The following is a 17,347-nucleotide window of genomic DNA, read 5'->3' as shown; positions in this document are numbered from 1 at the left end:
GGCTCTTTCCATGTTTTAGCTATTGTGGAGAGTGCTGCTATGAACATTGGGGTCCATGTGCTCCTATGCCTCAGCATTTCTGTATCCCTTGGGTAAATTCCTAGCAGTGCTATTGCTGGGTCATAAGGGAGTTCTATTGTTAGTTTCCTGAGGAACCTCCACACTGTTTTCCAGAGGGGCTGTACCAGAGAAACATCGCATTTCATTGGCCAGCACTGGGTCACAGGAAATGACGCACAAGTTGGGTCTTGGAGAATAGAATGGACTTAGGGAGGAGAAAGAGGGAATCTTGCTCCAGAATGTGGAAATGGTATGTGCAAAGGCTAGAGGTATGAAAAGGCATGATGTGTTCTGAGAACAACAATATCTGGAAAGAGACAGCGTGCTCAAAAGGAAGCTGGAGAGACGGCCAGGATGCCAACATGAAGGGTGCTGGGTGCCAAGATCAGGGTTTGAGTTTTGTCCTTGGTGAACATGCGTAGTTTCCGAGGAGTTTTAAGCAGAGCAGTGAGATGATCTCTTTTGTTTTTCTCAAAGATCCTTCTGGCTATAGTGTGGAGAATAGAGAGAAGGAAGCAAGCCTAGAGGCAGGGAGACGGTGTAGGAACCTGTTGTTAAGCCAAGGAAGAGCTGATGCTCTGAACACAGGTGGTAGTGGTGGGCTGGGGAAAGAAGAATAGCCCTGACAGAACTGAGGAGACTGGGTGGATCTGGCCGGGGCATAGTGGTGAGGGAGATGAAGTCCCAGGTGCCCACCATGTTTGTGACTGGAGCCAGTGGCGGATGGTGGAGCCGTTCATTGAATAGGAGGCAAGAGGAAATGCAGTTGGTGGTGAGGAGAGGTCTGAGTAGACAAGATTGTACGTTCAGAATCGGACAGATTGGGATATAATTTTGGCTCCTTTTGGTCTTGGCATTCCCATTTCTTGCACTTCCCCTGAAAGTTCGGAACCTCCCCAACTTTTCCACCGAGAACCACGAGGCTGGGTCTGAGGGCTGCAGGGTCTCTGTGGAAACAGGTAGATGTGGCGGATACAATTTTTGGTCCACTGCTCCACCAAAGACTCACTGAAACAATAAACCCGCTAATTCTGTCTCCTAGTATACCAGGAAATGGAAGCTTTGCAGGAAAACCAAGTTGTATTATAATTACAGGCTTTTGAATAAGTATCACGGGCGATATTTAGCACCAAACAATGAAGTGTTGAAGACCTTATTGTTTTTTGTCCTGTTCACAGAGTGAAGTCAGACTCAGCAGAATCCAGGGGCTTTTAAATAGATTTGGAAAGTGACTCTGAGCCAAGGTGCCTGCCACTTTACAGAGTAAATTATCAAGGCAATAAGAGGCTAGAACTTCAGCCTGGGGAAATGGTTAATTGCTTTGCCCTCTAGTTATTGTTTTGGTCCTGTGCCTGCTGTAGAGTGTAGCCTTCCAGGAGAAGGGCTATAAATTTCATGGTGGTGGTGGAGGGACCCATGTGGGGTGGGGGAGGAGGCGGGAAAGGCAAGCAGTTTATTGATGCCGAAGTTAATTATCAATCATGGGAAATATGGACCTTCGATTTCTTACCTTTTAAAAAAACTTTTTAATGTTTATTTTTGAGAGAGAGAGAGAGAGATTGAGAGAGACAGGGCGTGAGCAGGGGAGGGGCAGAGAGAGACCGAGACACAGACTCAGAAGCAGGCTCCAGGCTCTGAGCTGTCAGCACAGAGCCCGACACGGGGCTTGAACTCACAGACTGTGGGATCATGACCTGAGCCGAAGTCGGACACTTGCCTGACTGAGCCACCCAGGCGCCCCCATTTTAAATTTTTTAAAATATCTTATTTATTTTTGAGCGAGAAAGCCTGCGAGTGGGGAAGGGGCAGAGAGAGAAGGGGAGAGAGGATCCGAAGTGGGCTCTGCACTGAGAGCAGCGAGCCCGATGCTGGGCTCAAACTCAAGGAACTCACGAACCATGAGATCATGACCTGAGCCAAAGTAGGACACTCACCTGACTGTGCCACCCAGGCGCCCCAATATGGACCTTTTAAAGGCAGCGCTAACAGACCCCTTCCATTTTGGCTTCTTCCTGTGTTCTAGACTCCTCCCCCCCCCCATACATACACACGTGGACCCACCAGCATTGTTTTAGATGCATGTACGCACACAGGGTCCTTAGCTGTGGACATTATTAATCCACGTCCTTCACAGAGAAGATGCAAATTTCATGAGGAAATAGACAACTATATTGATTTCACATACCCTGTGTCCCCAGCCCACCTGGTCCTGGGACTCATGCGGTCATTGCTCTTTCTTGATCTCTTGTCCTGGGCATTGAGTTGCAGTACCAGTTACCCTGGCCCTGTCCTTGGGGGCTGACAGGCAAAGGCTGGTAGCATTCACATGACTTTGGCTGTCGGGGGCGGAGGCGGCCGGCTGCTGCGGTGGTACCTGGTGGGTGGGGTGCTGAAGAGACAGGTGGGTTCTTTCACACGCTGGAAGTTTGTGAAGGCGTTTGGAGCTCGGGAGCTGTTTGTGTCCTTGTCCTGCAAGCTGTTGGATGCCTCTGCTCAAACAGGGGCTGGTTCCCCAGCTCACAGCTCTGCTCGAGCGCTGCCCCGGGGAGCACCTCCCTTGCAGCGAGCTGGTCGCCTGGCTTTCTCTCCACCAGGTGCCCTCTGGGAGCGAGCGGGTTCACAAGGCTGCAGGGCACCAGGAATCCGGAGGCAGGATGCGCCTGAAGCAAGGGATCGAGTCCGGGGAGGTCAGCCTTGGGCTGGGCTGGCAGCTGACTCCAGAGTCCTGGGGTCAGAGAGGCAGCTCGAGGGCCGCCGCTAGTAGCAGGAGTGCGAGCTCAGCCCCAGGGGCCCAGGCCACCCGCTGCTGGCCTCCTGGGCCCTGCCTGGGGGGTGGGTGGGTGTCGCCGGCAGGCGGGTGACCTGCAGATGAACCTGGTCTGATGCAGACGAGGGTGGAGACACCAGAACAGCATTTCCCAAAGTCTGTTCCGATGAGCACGGGCGGATTCCAGGGAACCTAAATAGGATGAAAAGGCTCTGGGAGTACATAAATTGAAGAAGTAACTCCGTAGTTGAGTAAAGGGGAACAGATCTCTTTCCTGAAAAACTTCTCAAGCTTACAATCTGTGGAGGAGTGGAGGGAGCCAGAAGGCAAAGATTAGAGTATATACAGTGTCGCTCAAACCTGTGTGACTATGGAATGCTTTTGCGGTGAAACATCTCTTGGGGTGAGGGTTCCATAGAACAAACTTTGGGAACCATTGCTTATGCTTTCCTAGCATACTGAGCCTACGGGACCAGGCTGGGTCTCCAGATCCCAGTACCAGGATGGTGGATTTTGAATCCAGCTACCAATGGGGCTACTCTAGACCTTGAACTTTCTATTTCCTTCCTTTCTTTCTTTTTTAAAAATTATTAAATTCTTTACTTAGAACACGATGTAAATTTAAAATTTTAACAGTAACAGGATGATTGTATAATAAAACCCATGTAGGTATCCATTACAAGGCTTCATCTTACATTATTTTTTCCCATTTATTTTTTTATTAAAAAAATTTTAAACATTTTTATTTATTTTCGAGAGAGAGAGAGAGAGACAGAGTGTGAGCGGGGGAGGGGCAGAGAGAGAGGGAGACACAGAATGCGAAGCAGGCTCCAGGCTCTGAACTGTCAGCACAGAGCCTGATGCGGGGCTCGAACCCACCACCGGTGAGATCATGACCTGAGCCTAAGCTGGATGCTTAACTGACTGAACCACCCAGATGCCCCTTGGACCTCTTGATATTAAAACAAGACTGAGAACCTTCAGTGCCTGAGTGGCTCAGTCAGTTAAGCAACCGACTCTTGACTTCAGCGCAGGTCATGATCTCATGATTTGTGAGTTCAAACCCTGCATTGGGCTCCATGCCCCAGAGTGTGGAGCCTTCTTTGGATTCTCTCCCCCCACCCCCTCCTCTGCTTGTGTGCTCTCTCTCAAAATAAATTAAAAAAAAAAAAAAGACTGAAAATCTTAAGTTGCTTTGCTAGGAATCACACAAGCAACTTAAGGTATAGTAAAGAAAGAGAGGTAGCTAAGAGGTGCCTGTCTGCAGTGCTGTCGGCGGTAATTGATGAGTAAGAGACAAGACAGAACTGGTGTGAAAACAAATACGCAGGGAAGATAAGGCAACATCTCAGGGGGTAGCAAGTGGGTTCGAGGGCTGATGAGACCTCCTCCAAATCCTGGCTCATCCGTTCATTGGATGTGAAATTCAGGCAAGTTTCTTAACCATTCTGAGCCTCAGTTCCACGTTAATAAAATGGGGTTAATAATAGTCCCTACCTTGCAGGGTATTTGTGAGGAATAAATGAGACAGCACCTGTCGATCGCTTAGCACATGACCTGCTACAGATCGGGAGCTCAGTGGCTATCTTCTTAAAAAGCTCTGATACAGGAACAGATAGACGTTGGCCGACAGAAAGGACCAGGGAACGAGTGTACACTGCTATCTACACACCCTGAGCAGGTGGACAGGGGCGACGAATAAGAAGATGGATGGAGTTGCACTGGTACATTCAGGATGGCTCAGCTGAAAGAGGGCGAGAGGAATTATCTAGAACTAGCGTTCTGCCTCTGCGTCTTGGGCCAACCTGGCTTCAACTTGGCTTTGCCATTACCTGTCAGGGTACCGATGGAAAAACCTATGAACATGTGCAGCAAACTCCAACCTGTGCCATTTAGAATCTAGAATCCCTTGATATGCTGGAGTGGCTTTGCACCTGGGCTGGGGGCTGGGCGATGGGGGCAGGGCTCTCTGTCTCTGAAGCCCGGCATCAACTCATCAGAGGAAAAGCAAAGGTCACTGGCATCGGCGATGCCTGGAACCTGGTGAACTGAGCAGTGAGGTCACCGATTCGCCCTCTGGCTGGAGAGTCTCCTCTCAGGAGGTGATTCATATCCTAATGGAGGCGAGGAGGGTGCCAGATAACAGCAGCTGTTTCTCCTGCTCTCTGTAGAGGGTGCTGCCTCCGGGCCGGCCGCAGGGCAATGGAAGGAAATGATCTGAGGGTTCAAGGTGAGGCCTGAAGGTAGTGAAGCGCTTTGTGCCCTGTGAAGGGAAACAGGGGTGCAGCGGGCTTGGGAGTTAGTAAGGTCGCACCGGGCCCGTGTCAAAGAGCATCCTCCTTCCCTGGCTTCCTGGCCCGTCCCTGCCAGGGGCTCTGAGGGGTGACAGGTGAGGGGAGGGCCCAGCAGGGCTGCTGTACGGTCTTTGGAGAGGCAGGCTGCAGGCCCTGGAAAGGGTTCTTCCTGGATGTGGACGATGTGTGCTCAGGCAGTGTTTAAATCAAACCAGAAATAGTGTCGGTAGCCAACTTCCTATGTTATCAGCTTTGCCACATGCTAACTCGCAGCGCTCACAACACTACGTGGTGAGCGTTCTCATTAGCCTCATTCTGCGGTGGGGAAACTGAGCCAAGGGCAGGTTGTGAAACTTGCTAGAGGTCATATTAGCATCAAGAACCAGGATTTGAGGGCCGCCCGGGTGGCTCAGTCAGTTGAGCGCCCGACTCTTGATTCGGCTCCGGTTCAGATTTCTCAAGGTTCGTGAGTTCGAGCCCAGTGTCTCACTCTGCACTGATGCGACGGGCCTGCTTGAGATTCTCTCTCTTTGTCTCTCTCTCTGCCCCTCCCCTTCTTATGCTTTCTCTCTCAAAATAAATAAAAACAGGGGTGCCTGGGTGGCTTAGTCGGTTCAGCGGCTGACTTCATCTCTGGTCATGATCTCGGGGTCTGTGAGTTCAAGCCCCGTGTCGGGCTCTGTGCTGACAGCTCAGAGCCTGCTTCAGATTCTGTTTCCCATTCTCTCTGTCCCTCCCCTGCTTGCTCTCTCTGTCTCTCAAAAATAATAAACATTAAAAATTTTTTTAAAAAATAAAAACGTTTTTAAAATTCTCCCTCTGACACCCCCTCTGCACCCGCCTGTATGTGCATGCTGTCGCTTTCTCTCGGGGAAAAAAAAAAAAAAATTAAGAAAAGAATCAGGATGTGAACCCAGGCTGTAGGCGCTGGTGCGGTCCCAGCACTGTGTTGTCATGGATGTCAGCGGTGGGTTAGGTGAAGTACGTGGGGAAGGAGGATATGGCTTGGTCTGAGCTCTGGGAGGCAGAGTCATCGTAGGTGGCTGGCTCAGGAACGAGTTCAGGCCAGAACCAAGTACCTAAAGTTCAGCCGTCTTACAGACAGAAGCAAAGGGCCTCAGAGGTGGCTCCGACTCGTTTTACGGCCCGTGGTGATCTCTGCCCATTGCCCCAGCTCTACACATGGTATTTGGGTGACAGAGATGAGGTGACTGTCCTGGTCCTGCTATGGTCCCGTAGGCTTCAGGGGCAAGAGGATTCTGAGTCCCGAGAAAGAGGAAAAGAGCTTCGGACAGGGCTTGAGATCCAGTTCCAAACCACCGTGACTGTGCGACTTTGGGAAAGTTATTCAACCTCTCTGAGCCTTGATTTCCTCATTTGTCAAAACAAGGGTAATACTATGTACCTCATAGCATTATGCGGAGAATCAAATGAGATGACGTGTGTACATTACACGTGCTTGGGTACGGCAGGTGCTCGATCGGTAGCTGCCTCTGCATGCTTGCCTTCTCCCTCTTTCCTGGAAAATACGAATATCTGGGCTGAATCAAAAATGATCAAGGGAGAGGCAGTGCAGCCGTAAGAGCCTGCAGCCATCCTCAGATGCCTGCGGCAATGGAGAAACTTACTGTTGATTTCAGTTGTGCTTGGAGAGGACAAGGGGGCATGGATAAAAGCCCGCTGGCCCTGCCTGGCTGCTTCTCTGTGGTCACAGTCACCATGGCCTTGGTTCTGCCCTGGGAACTGACCACCGAGGCTGCATGCTCAGGCGGATGGGGCTGCGGCGGGCCTGGGTGGACAGCTGGGGACCCAGGCAGGACACTGGACCTTCAAGAGAGAGCTGAGACCCGAGGAGGTAGCCCCAAGGCCCCGGGCCAGAAAGGCAGGACAGGGTGGTGACTCCTGCCTGGCAGGAAGGCTAACCTATCTCTTCATGGGGTCCTGGGTTCAGCTCCCAGCCGTTTCTTCCCTTCTCTTGCCCTTTCTGGAAAAAGCAAACCAGGCAGGCTGTCCATTCGCTGTTCAACTCGCCCTCTGGACCACCAGGAAAGCAAAAGGCCAGAGAGAGAAGGCAAGTGGAATGCGTGCGTGCATGCAGGCATGCATTCGTTTATTCACTCATTCATGCATTCATTCATACAACTAATATTTATTGAGCATCTCTTTCCTCCACATGTGTCTTTAACCTTAGGCTACTGATGCTGACCTCACTTCACAACCAGCAGATTTGCTGGCAGCGAGCCCTTATTCAAGTCGCTTAACTTCTCTGGACATCAGCTTCTTCATCTGTTATGACGGGCAGGAAGTGACCTTCCTTGTATATGGCACGCACGAAATGAATGTTGTTTCTCTTTCTTCCCCACCCTGCCCTCCTTTCTGGATTCTGCTAATGTGCATGTGATTTTGTATAAATGTGGGGTGTCTTTTTAGCTGGGGAGGTGGAAAAGCCGGGAGGGTCCCACTTCCATCTTTACTTGCTCTGCTCACCACGGGTATTTCTGTTATCTGTTGCTTCGAAATGAATCATCCCCCTAAGTCGTGGCTTAAAACAAGAACAATCATTTCATTATTTTCTCTCCTGGTGCTGTAGATGAGCCGGACGTGGCCATGTGGCTCTTGTTCAGAATCTCTTGGGCAGACGCAGTCAGATGGGAGCTGGGGCTGCAAAGGGCTCCTCACTCACATGACTGGCATTGATGCTGGGTCTCCCCTAGGATCTCAGCAGGGACCACCCCCCAGCCACTTACATGCTGCATCTCCATGTGGTCTGGGCTTCCTCGCGGCCCGACGGCTGGGTTCCAGGAGTGAGAGTTCCAAGAGAACTGAGTGGAGGCAAAAAATGTCACTTCCGCCCTAGTCACAAGTCAGCCCCTAGATTTGAGTGGAGGAAACTGAGAGCACATCTCTCGATGGGAGAATCATCGGCGACAACAGCGTAAGGACGCCTGGGATGAGAGACCTTGTTGCCGCCGTCTTGGAAAATACGATGTGCCACCCTGCCCAATCAGGAAGAATTTCCAGAAGGAAGGCTGTGGCTTGACTGCCAGGGGTGAAGTTGCCAGTGCACAGAGAAGCACACGGCCCCTGAGAAGAGGCTTTTGGGCATGAGCTGGGGGAGAGGGGTTCTGTCACTGTGAAGGTAGTTCTGAAACTCTGGGATTCCAAAGCTGGATTAGATTCCCATAGGCGGGCAATGGGGCAGAAAAATGGGAAAAGGGGAGAACAGAGCCTGGCATTGCGGGAACTTGTTAGGTTAAGGAAGTAGCAGTTAGTCTTTCTCTGGTGATGTTCTGGTCTTCTTCCAGGAGACCCACTTAAGCTACTTGAGGAGGGTCCTCGGAACTCAGGGGATGGAGGGCTACACTCGTGCCAGAGGCCAGTAGGCACCCTGGTGCCAGGTGAGTGTGGCTTCAGCCTTCTCCCGGCGTCCCTGTTCCACCCCCAAAGTAGACGGCCATTCCTCAGCATCAAGAGGCACCAGGCTGGTCTCCTCTCTGATACATATGCCTGGGACGAGCCCACCTCCCGCAGAAATAGAAACCACCATACGTGGCCACCATTCCACCTCTTCCTAAAGACCTAATAAATATGAGAGTGAGTTTGGAATCAGTCTTACAAAAATAATCCTCCGGGTGGGAACAGAATGAAATTTATGGAAATAGACATGATCGCTCACCATGAAAAATAAAAGAGGGAGCTCTCTCTGCTCCACCCCGTGAATGAGGCAGAGATTAATCTATTGAAATCAAATGTATAAATTATACATGGATGGGAACTGGCTCAGGCATAAGGTGTCTGATAGGGTGCTGATGGAAATGAAAATGAGGCTGGAAAGATCATTTCTGCTTTTGAGTCAGCGCCAATGTTGCTGATGCTTCTGGGCCTGCCTGGCAGAAACGCCCTGACCTATCAAGTCAGAAAACACCCCCTCCCGAAGCCTTTGGAACATGCACCTTCAAAGTAATTGCTAATGTTTTGGGTGATCTTTCGGTGCGTCACCAGGAATAATAAAAAGGCAATAAAAGTTTGAAGGCCCATATTTTTGCTGCCTGATGGCTGCTGTAAATCAAACCCACCTCTTCAAAGGGATAGACAGAACGTTTTATGCAGTGGCCGTCGCCTGCCAGGAAAAGAAGGGTGGGCCTCAGCGTGGGAACAAGTGTCACTTGCAGTCCAGCCACGGCTGTGTGACATTCAGCTGCCGTTTACCCACTCTGGACCTACTGCTCTACCCACTCGTAAACTCCCCTATCCCTTCAGTTAACTTCCTGAGTCCCTACCACGTGCCAGACACGGGGCTACACGTCTATTTGGCGCTGAATAAATAAAATTAACACAAAGATGAATATAGCAAGTCCTTGTCTTCAAGAAGTTCCTGGCCGGAGAAACAAAAGAACAGATGAGCTGCAATACCAGCTTGTTTGAGTCAAACCAACGTGCTTTTAAATTTTTTTTAAGTTTATTTGTTTACTTTGGGGGGAGATGGGCAGAGAGAGAGGGAGAGAGAGACTCCGAAGCAGGCTCCGCGCTGTCGGCCCAGAGCCCGAAGTAGGGCTTGAACTCACGAACTGTGAGATCATGACCTGAGCCGACACCAAGAGTCGGACCCTTGACCGACTGAGCCATCCAGGTGTCCCCAGGACCAACGTGCTTTGATCAGAGGGTTTGAAGATGGGCAGGTTTCTAAAGGACTAGAGGTTGTTTTGCCTGACAAAGAAGATTATTCCCTACTAAGGATTGTCTGGCCAGAGCTCCACCATGTGCCATGGGCCGTCTTCAGAGGGTCTTTAAGATGATCTCTGCTGAGACAGTAGGAGAGAAAGTGAGCTGAGATTGAACTTTTAGATGGGGCAGCACGGAATTCGGCCATACGTGTTGTAGGTGGTCGGGAGAGATAGCAATGATTGACGTAGATTCATGAGGTCAGGGACCCTCTCTGCATCTCCAGGGACTTCTACAGGGCCTGGCTCAACGAAGGCACAGCTTTTCTCTAACAAAAGAATAACAAATGGTCCATTACCTAGCGTTACTTCAGGATAGAACAGATCCTGCCCTGCTTGTACAAGCAAAGTGTACACTCCCCTAACGCCCTGGCAGGGGGAAGATGTGGCCCTTCCCTGCCGAGAATGTCATTATTTGGACCCATTTGAATGGATGGCTCACTCCCTTTTTAAAACGATGTTATTCAGGGTATAATAAGCATATGGCAAAGTGCATAACTCTTAGTTGAACAGCTCAGTGAAGTTTACATACGTCCACACCCATGCAACTACCAGCAGATCAAGATATAGAATAATTCCTGCTACCCACGAGGCTCCTCTGTGTGCTTTCCAGCCCTGTGGAGGGAACCACGATTCCCACATCTCTGCTAACTCTTTCTGTAGACTCTACCTCCGTATTCCCACCCTAGGAAGAGAAAACACCTGAGGATAAATCTTCATTTATCTTCATTCTAGAGGGGAAAAATTACCAGGTTGGTTTTTGACTCCTGACATCAGAAAACACAGAATCACTAGATGTCAGCCGGGCAGGGGTGTTGCACATCTGGGTCAAGAGCTCCTACCTTTTTAGGAAGTAGAACTCCTTCTCAACGTCAGTTTATTCCACAGACCCCAGGTGAGAAGAATGGTCGCCTTTTCAGTGTCTTTTCATGAACGGGGGCTGAGAAGGGGAGGGAACGATGGGAAGTTCATGTTTAATGGGTAGAGTTTCAGTTTGGGAGGATGAAAAGGTCTTGGAGAGGGAGAGTGGTGACGATTGCCCAACAGCGTGGATATATTTTATTAACGCCCCTGTACCGTACACTTATTACGTGCTTAAGACGGTAAATTTTATGTCATAAATATCTCACCACAAGAAATAAATAAAAAAGAGAGTGTCATCAAACAAGAAAATAGAGCCCAACCCTCGTCTGAATTCAGCGACTGTCTTAAAATAGAATTTTGTTAATAACCATCGATTGGATGTCCCCTTGAAAAACAATAGAACGTGTGAGCGCCAGCCTATCCTTTGCCTCACCCCCCGTATCCCGCGCCCCGCCCACCGTATCCCGCGCCCCGCCCCCAGTATCCTTTGCCCCACCCACAGACAGTGTAAGGTAACGCAAGATTCCTAAACTTTAGTAATGGCTGCAAAGAACCTCGCCTCCTCCCAGTGTCTGGGACCCAGAGACTAACATTAACTATTCATTTCACTGCTCCCCCGTTGAAGACACTGAGGCTCAGAGAAGGGAGTGACTTGTCCAGGACCACGTAGCCTGCCTGTAGCAGAGCCAGGATGAGACTTGGGTCCGTCTGGCAGGTGCCCTTGTCTCAACGCCAATGCTGTTGCGCCCCAGTTCAAGACCACATGGCTCTCCTGAGCTTCCATCTTCTGTCTCCCGCAAACACTTAACTAGACTTGATTACCAAGCTGGGGACTCCTCACTTGCCTGTTCTGTCAAGGCAGGAAGTCGGATGTGCATCGGAGCGATGGGGCCTCCCGAAGCCTCTGTAATTTGAGCCTGGAGCCCACTGGGGACGTGGGGGCTGGTACCGCCTCATTCTTATCATCAAGGCTGTGTTAGGGCTCTTGTGAACAGGGACAGACTCAGCCCGAGGCACAATGCTCGGAGCCGAAGGCTGGGAGTCCAGTTCCAGCTGTCAGAGGCGAGAGTGGGTGCCTTGGCTATTTTGGCCAGAGCTGACAGCAAGGAATTCTTCTCTCACACAAGCTGTGCTGCGAGCGCGTTTTGTACTGTGGGCTGTCCCTGCCGCCGCCTCTCTCTTTCCCAGGCTCGGTGGCTGCTCTTGCTCCCCAGCCCCCTCCCCGACACTGCTAATGACAACCAATTAATTCAGCATAATTTGGTTCATTACAAGCTGGTAGATTGGTAACAGTGTTTTCCCGGAATGCAGAGCAGCCTTCCTGAACTTTCTCAAAGGGACGCAGGTCTGAGCCCGGGCGGGGAGAGAGAGGCTGAGTCCTGCTGTGTCTGCCCAGTTGGGTGTGAGGAGCTGGTGGGTGCCTGAGACAGGCTGGGCTGGGCTCACTCCAGCGAAGCACATCCTTCCCGGTGCCCCCACAGCCCCGGTTAAAAATATGATAGAAATGGGGGCGCCTGGGTGGCTCAGTCGGTTACGCGTCCGACTTTCGCTTAGGTCATGATCTCGCGGTTCGTGGGTTCGAGCCCCGCGTCGGGCTCTGTGCTGACTGCCAGCTCGGAGCCTGGAGCCTGTTTCAGTCTGTGACTCCCTCTCTCTCTGACCCTCCCCTGCTCACGCTGTCTCTCTCTCTCTCTCTCCTAGAAATAAATAAAACACATTAAAAAATTAAAAAAAAAAATGATAGAAATGGGACATGGCAAGACACCCCAGCAGGAACATCAGGCCAGCCTCGGCACCCGCAAACAGGCGCTGCCCGTGGGGGGCTAGAGATGTGTGTTCTGTGCCGAGCGGGCCTGACCTGATGGCTGTGGGAGTCCGTGCAGGGGCCACTGGGAGGGAGGCCATGGCTGTGGCCGAGGCTCAGCGAGGACGTGGAGCTGGCCTTCGCTGGGAAGGAGGTGATTAGGAGAGCCCAGACTTGCCCGAACACGGTGTGACCGTGGAAGGAATCCTGGGCCACGGGAACAGGCTGGGGCAAAGGACCAGGAAGGCCTTGTGAACTGGGCGGGTCAGGACTGGACTCGGGGCCCGTACCCACGGGGCCACTGCAGCCTCCTCGCTCTTTCCCGTCTCTGATCGAGAGCAAGATAATCATACCTCGTTCACTGGGCTGTGAGAAGGCAAGTTGGTGACGGCAGGCCAGGAATGTGATGGTTGCGGGGAGAGGGGGAGTGCGGCAGCCTGGGCTGCGGACCTGGTGCACCCCAGAATTACCTTGGGCAAGTCACTTCGCCTCTCTAAGGCTCAGTGTCTTCATGTGTGGAATGTGGATAGCAACAGCATCTGTTTCATGGGCGTAAGTGAGGATCAGGCGAGCACTGAGAAGAGTCCTGGCATACAGTAGGTACATAATACACGTGGGCTGCTTTTGTTGACAATGTTTGTGCAGTGCCCAGTGCCGTGCTTGGTCGGAGCATCATGAAGGCTCTGAAACTGTTTATCCCATCCCTCTCCCTGTAGCTTAAATTCCTCTGTTTTGTTTTATGTTGTTTGTTTTGTTTTGTTTTGAGGTAGGCTCCATGCCCTACGTGGGGCTTGAACTCACTACCTTAGGATCAAGAGTCGCATGCTCTACCGACTGAGCCAGACAGGCACCCCTCCTTATTATTATTTTTTTTTAATGTTTTATTTATTTCTAGGAGAGAGAGAGACAGCATGAGCAGGGGAGGGTCAGAGAGAGAGAGAGAGTCACAGACTGAAACAGGCTCCAGGCTCCGAGCTGGCAGTCAGCACGGAGCCCGACGCGGGGCTCGAACCCACGAACCGCGAGATCATGACCTGAGCGAAAGTCGGACGCCCAACCGACTAAGCCACCCGGGCGCCCCACCCCTCCTTATTTTTGAATGAAGATATTAATCGTGGGGCGCCTACGTGGCTCAGTCTTTTAAGTGTCCGACTTTGGCTGGGGTCATGATTTCATGGTTCCAGGGTTCGAGGCCTGCGTCGGGCTCCGTGCTGACAGCTCAGAGCCTGGAGCCCGTTTTGGATTCTGTGTCTCCCTCTCTCTCTGCCCCTCCCCCACTCGTGCTCTGTCTCTCAAAAATAAATAAACATTAAAATATTTCTAAAAAAGGTATTGATCGCTACCTATCTCAGAGGGTTTCTGTAAAGCTCTTCAAGAGAACTTGTCCTAAGGCACTGTCCGTGTGTCCTGCGGGCCCTGCTGCAAGGAGGCAGACCTTTGCATCAAGGCCTTTGAACATGTGAGTGTTGGGTTTTCTCCTCTCGGGAGCGGGGTCAGTGAAGACTGTGGCATCCCTCTACCTCTGCACCTCATTTAGTGCCTGGCACGTGGGACCCCCAGGAGGGCTTGCAAGTGAGCTGGGGGGGGGTGGGGGCTGGGCCGTGCTAGCTGGATGTGGGGGAAGATGCACATCAGAATGAGCAAGAAGGTACCTGTGTTGGTGAGTGGCCACCCTTTGAGAAGGGAACAGCCAGGCTCATGCCCACCGGGGTCCCGATCCCACCTCTCTGCTAGATACTGGCGTCTCTGAAAGTTCCAGGACACAGTGGAGGACAGGCTTTGGATAGAACGGGGGGCAGAGAATTATGCCACCGTCCTAGCCCTGCTCAACCCCCCAATCCTCCGCCTGGCCCCCCACCCTTGGTTAATAATCACCAGGTCTGCAACGTTAAAGTCTTCAGGGGAGCCGCCACAAATCCAGAATGCCCAGGCCTCACCCCAGACCAATTAAGTCAGAAATCTCTGGGGGCAGGGCTCAGGCGTGCATACTTTCTTGTCAAGTCCTCAGGTGATTTCAGTGCGCCGCCAAGGTTAAAAATATCAGATCATCTAGGGAAAGACACTATTTCAGACTCCGAGGAACTGCGGGATTAAACGATGCGTCTCCACAGCCCCATCGATTCAGCTTTCCAGCTCTGCTGCCTTGGAGGGAAGATAATTACTGATACCGGGTATCCACTCTGCGCAAAAGGCAACATGGCAATAACCCACCGCGGAGATCATAATAACAATATTTATGGCGTGCCTCTTGTGTACTGGGTACCGAGTAGACATTTGCTACCAAAAAGGCACTTTTTTTAAAGCCCCATTTTATTTATTTATTTATTCTTAATGTTTTATTTATTTCTGAGAGAGAGAGAGAGAGAGAGAGAGAGAGAGACAGCGTAAGCAGGGGATGGTCAGAGAGAGAGGGAGACACAGAATCCAAAACAGGCTCTGAGCTAGCTGTCAGCACAGAGCCCAATGCGGGGCTCAAACCCACGAACCGTGAGATCATGACCTGAGTCGAAGTTGGACACTCAACCGACTGAGCCACGCAGGCGCCTCTAAAGCCCCATTTTAGAGATGAAGGATGTAGCAGTGCTGTCAACACTCTGCCCATGTTCACCCTCGTGGGCCCGAGACCGCTAACTACAAACGTCTATGAGTTTGGGTGCTTTATTTTTATACTTTTTTTTCTGGCCAAGGGAGCATGCTAAGAACACTCACAGAATAAGCTGGGACTCTCTCTTCAACCAACAGCACCCAGAGAGTGGGTGGATAGCAACCCCAGTTTTTCACCTCTCAACTCAGACAGCTCTGAGATGTATGCTACACCAGTGATCTTGAACTTTGCTGCATGTGTGATCCCCTGGGGAACATATAAAAAAAAAACTTTGATGCCCAGGTCACACCCCAGACCAATTATTTCTGAATCTGTGTAGGTGGAACTCAGGTATCAGCCAAGTCGCACACCTGTGTTCCCCATTGCCTCCCGGGGCTGCCCAGCAAGAATGGATTCCAGTTGCCCAGTGTGGTAACTTGCTTGGTAAAGCACCCTATTTGAGGGTGCCTTTCGCTGTCTCATTTCCCCATTCGCCTTCTGGCACTTCCTGGGATGGCCTCCCAATAAACTTCTGATATCGAATCCTGGTTTCAGGGTCAGCTTCCAAGGGACTCAAAGGAAGCAGAAAGTCTAAGGGTCTCATCTACAGCTTCGCAGTGGGACCACTTGAAGTCCTGCTCTCCCATAGGCCTTGGGGCATCATGGAAAGGACAAGTATTCAGAAAACTACCATATAAAACAAAGGGAAACGAAAAATCCAATAGACCTTCAAACAAATGCCAGATGAAGGATTTCTCAAAGCAGAACGTGGACAAGGTCATTGCCAATATTGGCCCAGCGGGAGCAGAGGGCAGATCTGGGCTGGAGACAGAGCCTAGGGCCGATCCGGATGTGTGAGTGGTCAGGAAGTTTCTCGGGTCTTCCAGTCCCCAGCGTCCTTTCTCAGCCTCCTGTATTGGATCTCCCTCTAAGGGATGGTTGGGCAAGAATCCTGTCCTTTCTTTAATCTTTTACCCAGACTGTGAAGGCAAGGGGCCAACCCAGAGTCGTATTTGGGAACATAGATGGGAGGAGGAGAAAGAGGTCCAGTGATGTCAAGTCCTGATGGTGAACTTTGGTTATTTATGAAGGTCAACCATTCCACAGGGGCAAAACAGCAGGGGTTGGGGGTCCATCTGATCCCGCCCTCCTTTCGCCCCTCACCACCTACCTCTCTGCCGCTCACAGCACTAATCTTCTCATGGTCCAAAAGGCTGAGTCTGCTCCTGCTAAAGGGCCTTGCCTGTACGGTTTCCCCTGCTTTGAGAAGTCTTTCTTCGGATCTCAGAATGGTCCATTTTCCCCATCACTCAGGATTCAGCTCAATGTCACTTCCTGGGAGATGTCCTCCGGGCTACCTTCTCCTTCTTCCCCCGCTCCCACCCCCAGCCCCTCTCACATCCTCTCATTTTATTCTTTATTGCCCAAGACACATCTGAAATTCACCTTAGATATGCATCTGCTTCCTCCTTACCCTGCCAGTCTCTCCTTCCGGGCTGCTTGAGAGTGGGTGGGGCCATCTCTCTCACGTGTGTGGCTGTCCCCTCAGCTCCTAGACTAGTGAATGATTGAACTGGGCAGGCCCAGAGGGCCGTGCAGTGGGGCCTGGTGACAGGAGGGGGTCTGGGTGAATTCTGGGGCGGTGGGGAGGGAGGGCGAGCTGTCTTTGCTCTTCTAACACTGTGTTTGTGATGACAAGCTGTGCTCAAGCAGCCAGGCCGGTCTAAATGAGCAGTTCCTAATAGTGACTAATCAATACGGATAGAGGAGCTTAATCAGGTTAAGACCCAGCTCTCCTGGGTTGGTGTCGTAAATGGCTTCCCAGCAGCCCAAGGTCAAGGGTGCAGCTCTTACCCCTCTCTCCCCCCTCTTTCCACCCTCTACTGCCTACAAGGGTCCCCACCCCACAGCCCGGGGATGCCTACCAGCCCGCACACGTGTGTGCTCCAGGCCATTGCCCTTCTGTGGCCCAGACTCTCTCTCATCCCCCGCATCAGAATGCCCTTTCTTTCCGCATTTTATTTCCGTGCCCAAGGTCTGAGGTGGTCACACACACGCGGCTGACATTTAAAGACTCAGCCGAGAAATCAATCAGTGTGGTCTGTCCTTCAGCACCTCGGGAACCTGTGTGGCTGAGCCAAGCCTCGTCTGGCTCGCACCCTATTGATTTGTAATGGTATCTGTGGGTTGCTGAAATGACACGTGGCCCCTGCTTTGAGAAAAACAAGAGGCAGTGCTGCAGAGTGGTAGTGG

The 17,347-nt window shown here is 51.4% G+C and overlaps 1 long non-coding RNA gene across 1 annotated transcript; it reads right to left on the bottom strand.

Annotated features, from left to right (window-relative positions):
- Window positions 1–9,688: 9,688 nt before the first annotated feature.
- LOC120245109 lies at window positions 9,689–16,464 on the bottom strand. Its single transcript, XR_005531709.1, has 3 exons — window positions 16,266–16,464; window positions 10,685–10,782; window positions 9,689–10,111 (listed from the first exon to the last, which is right to left on the bottom strand). It is a non-coding gene; the product is annotated as an uncharacterized LOC120245109 (long non-coding RNA).
- Between the last annotated feature and the right edge of the window lie 883 nt (window positions 16,465–17,347).

Source organism: Hyaena hyaena, unplaced genomic scaffold (assembly GCF_003009895.1).
Source record: "Hyaena hyaena isolate Hyena2069 unplaced genomic scaffold, ASM300989v1 scaffold_10, whole genome shotgun sequence".
Classification (NCBI taxonomy): Eukaryota; Metazoa; Chordata; class Mammalia; order Carnivora; family Hyaenidae; genus Hyaena; species Hyaena hyaena.
This window is presented reverse-complemented; position numbering and strand designations above follow the sequence as displayed.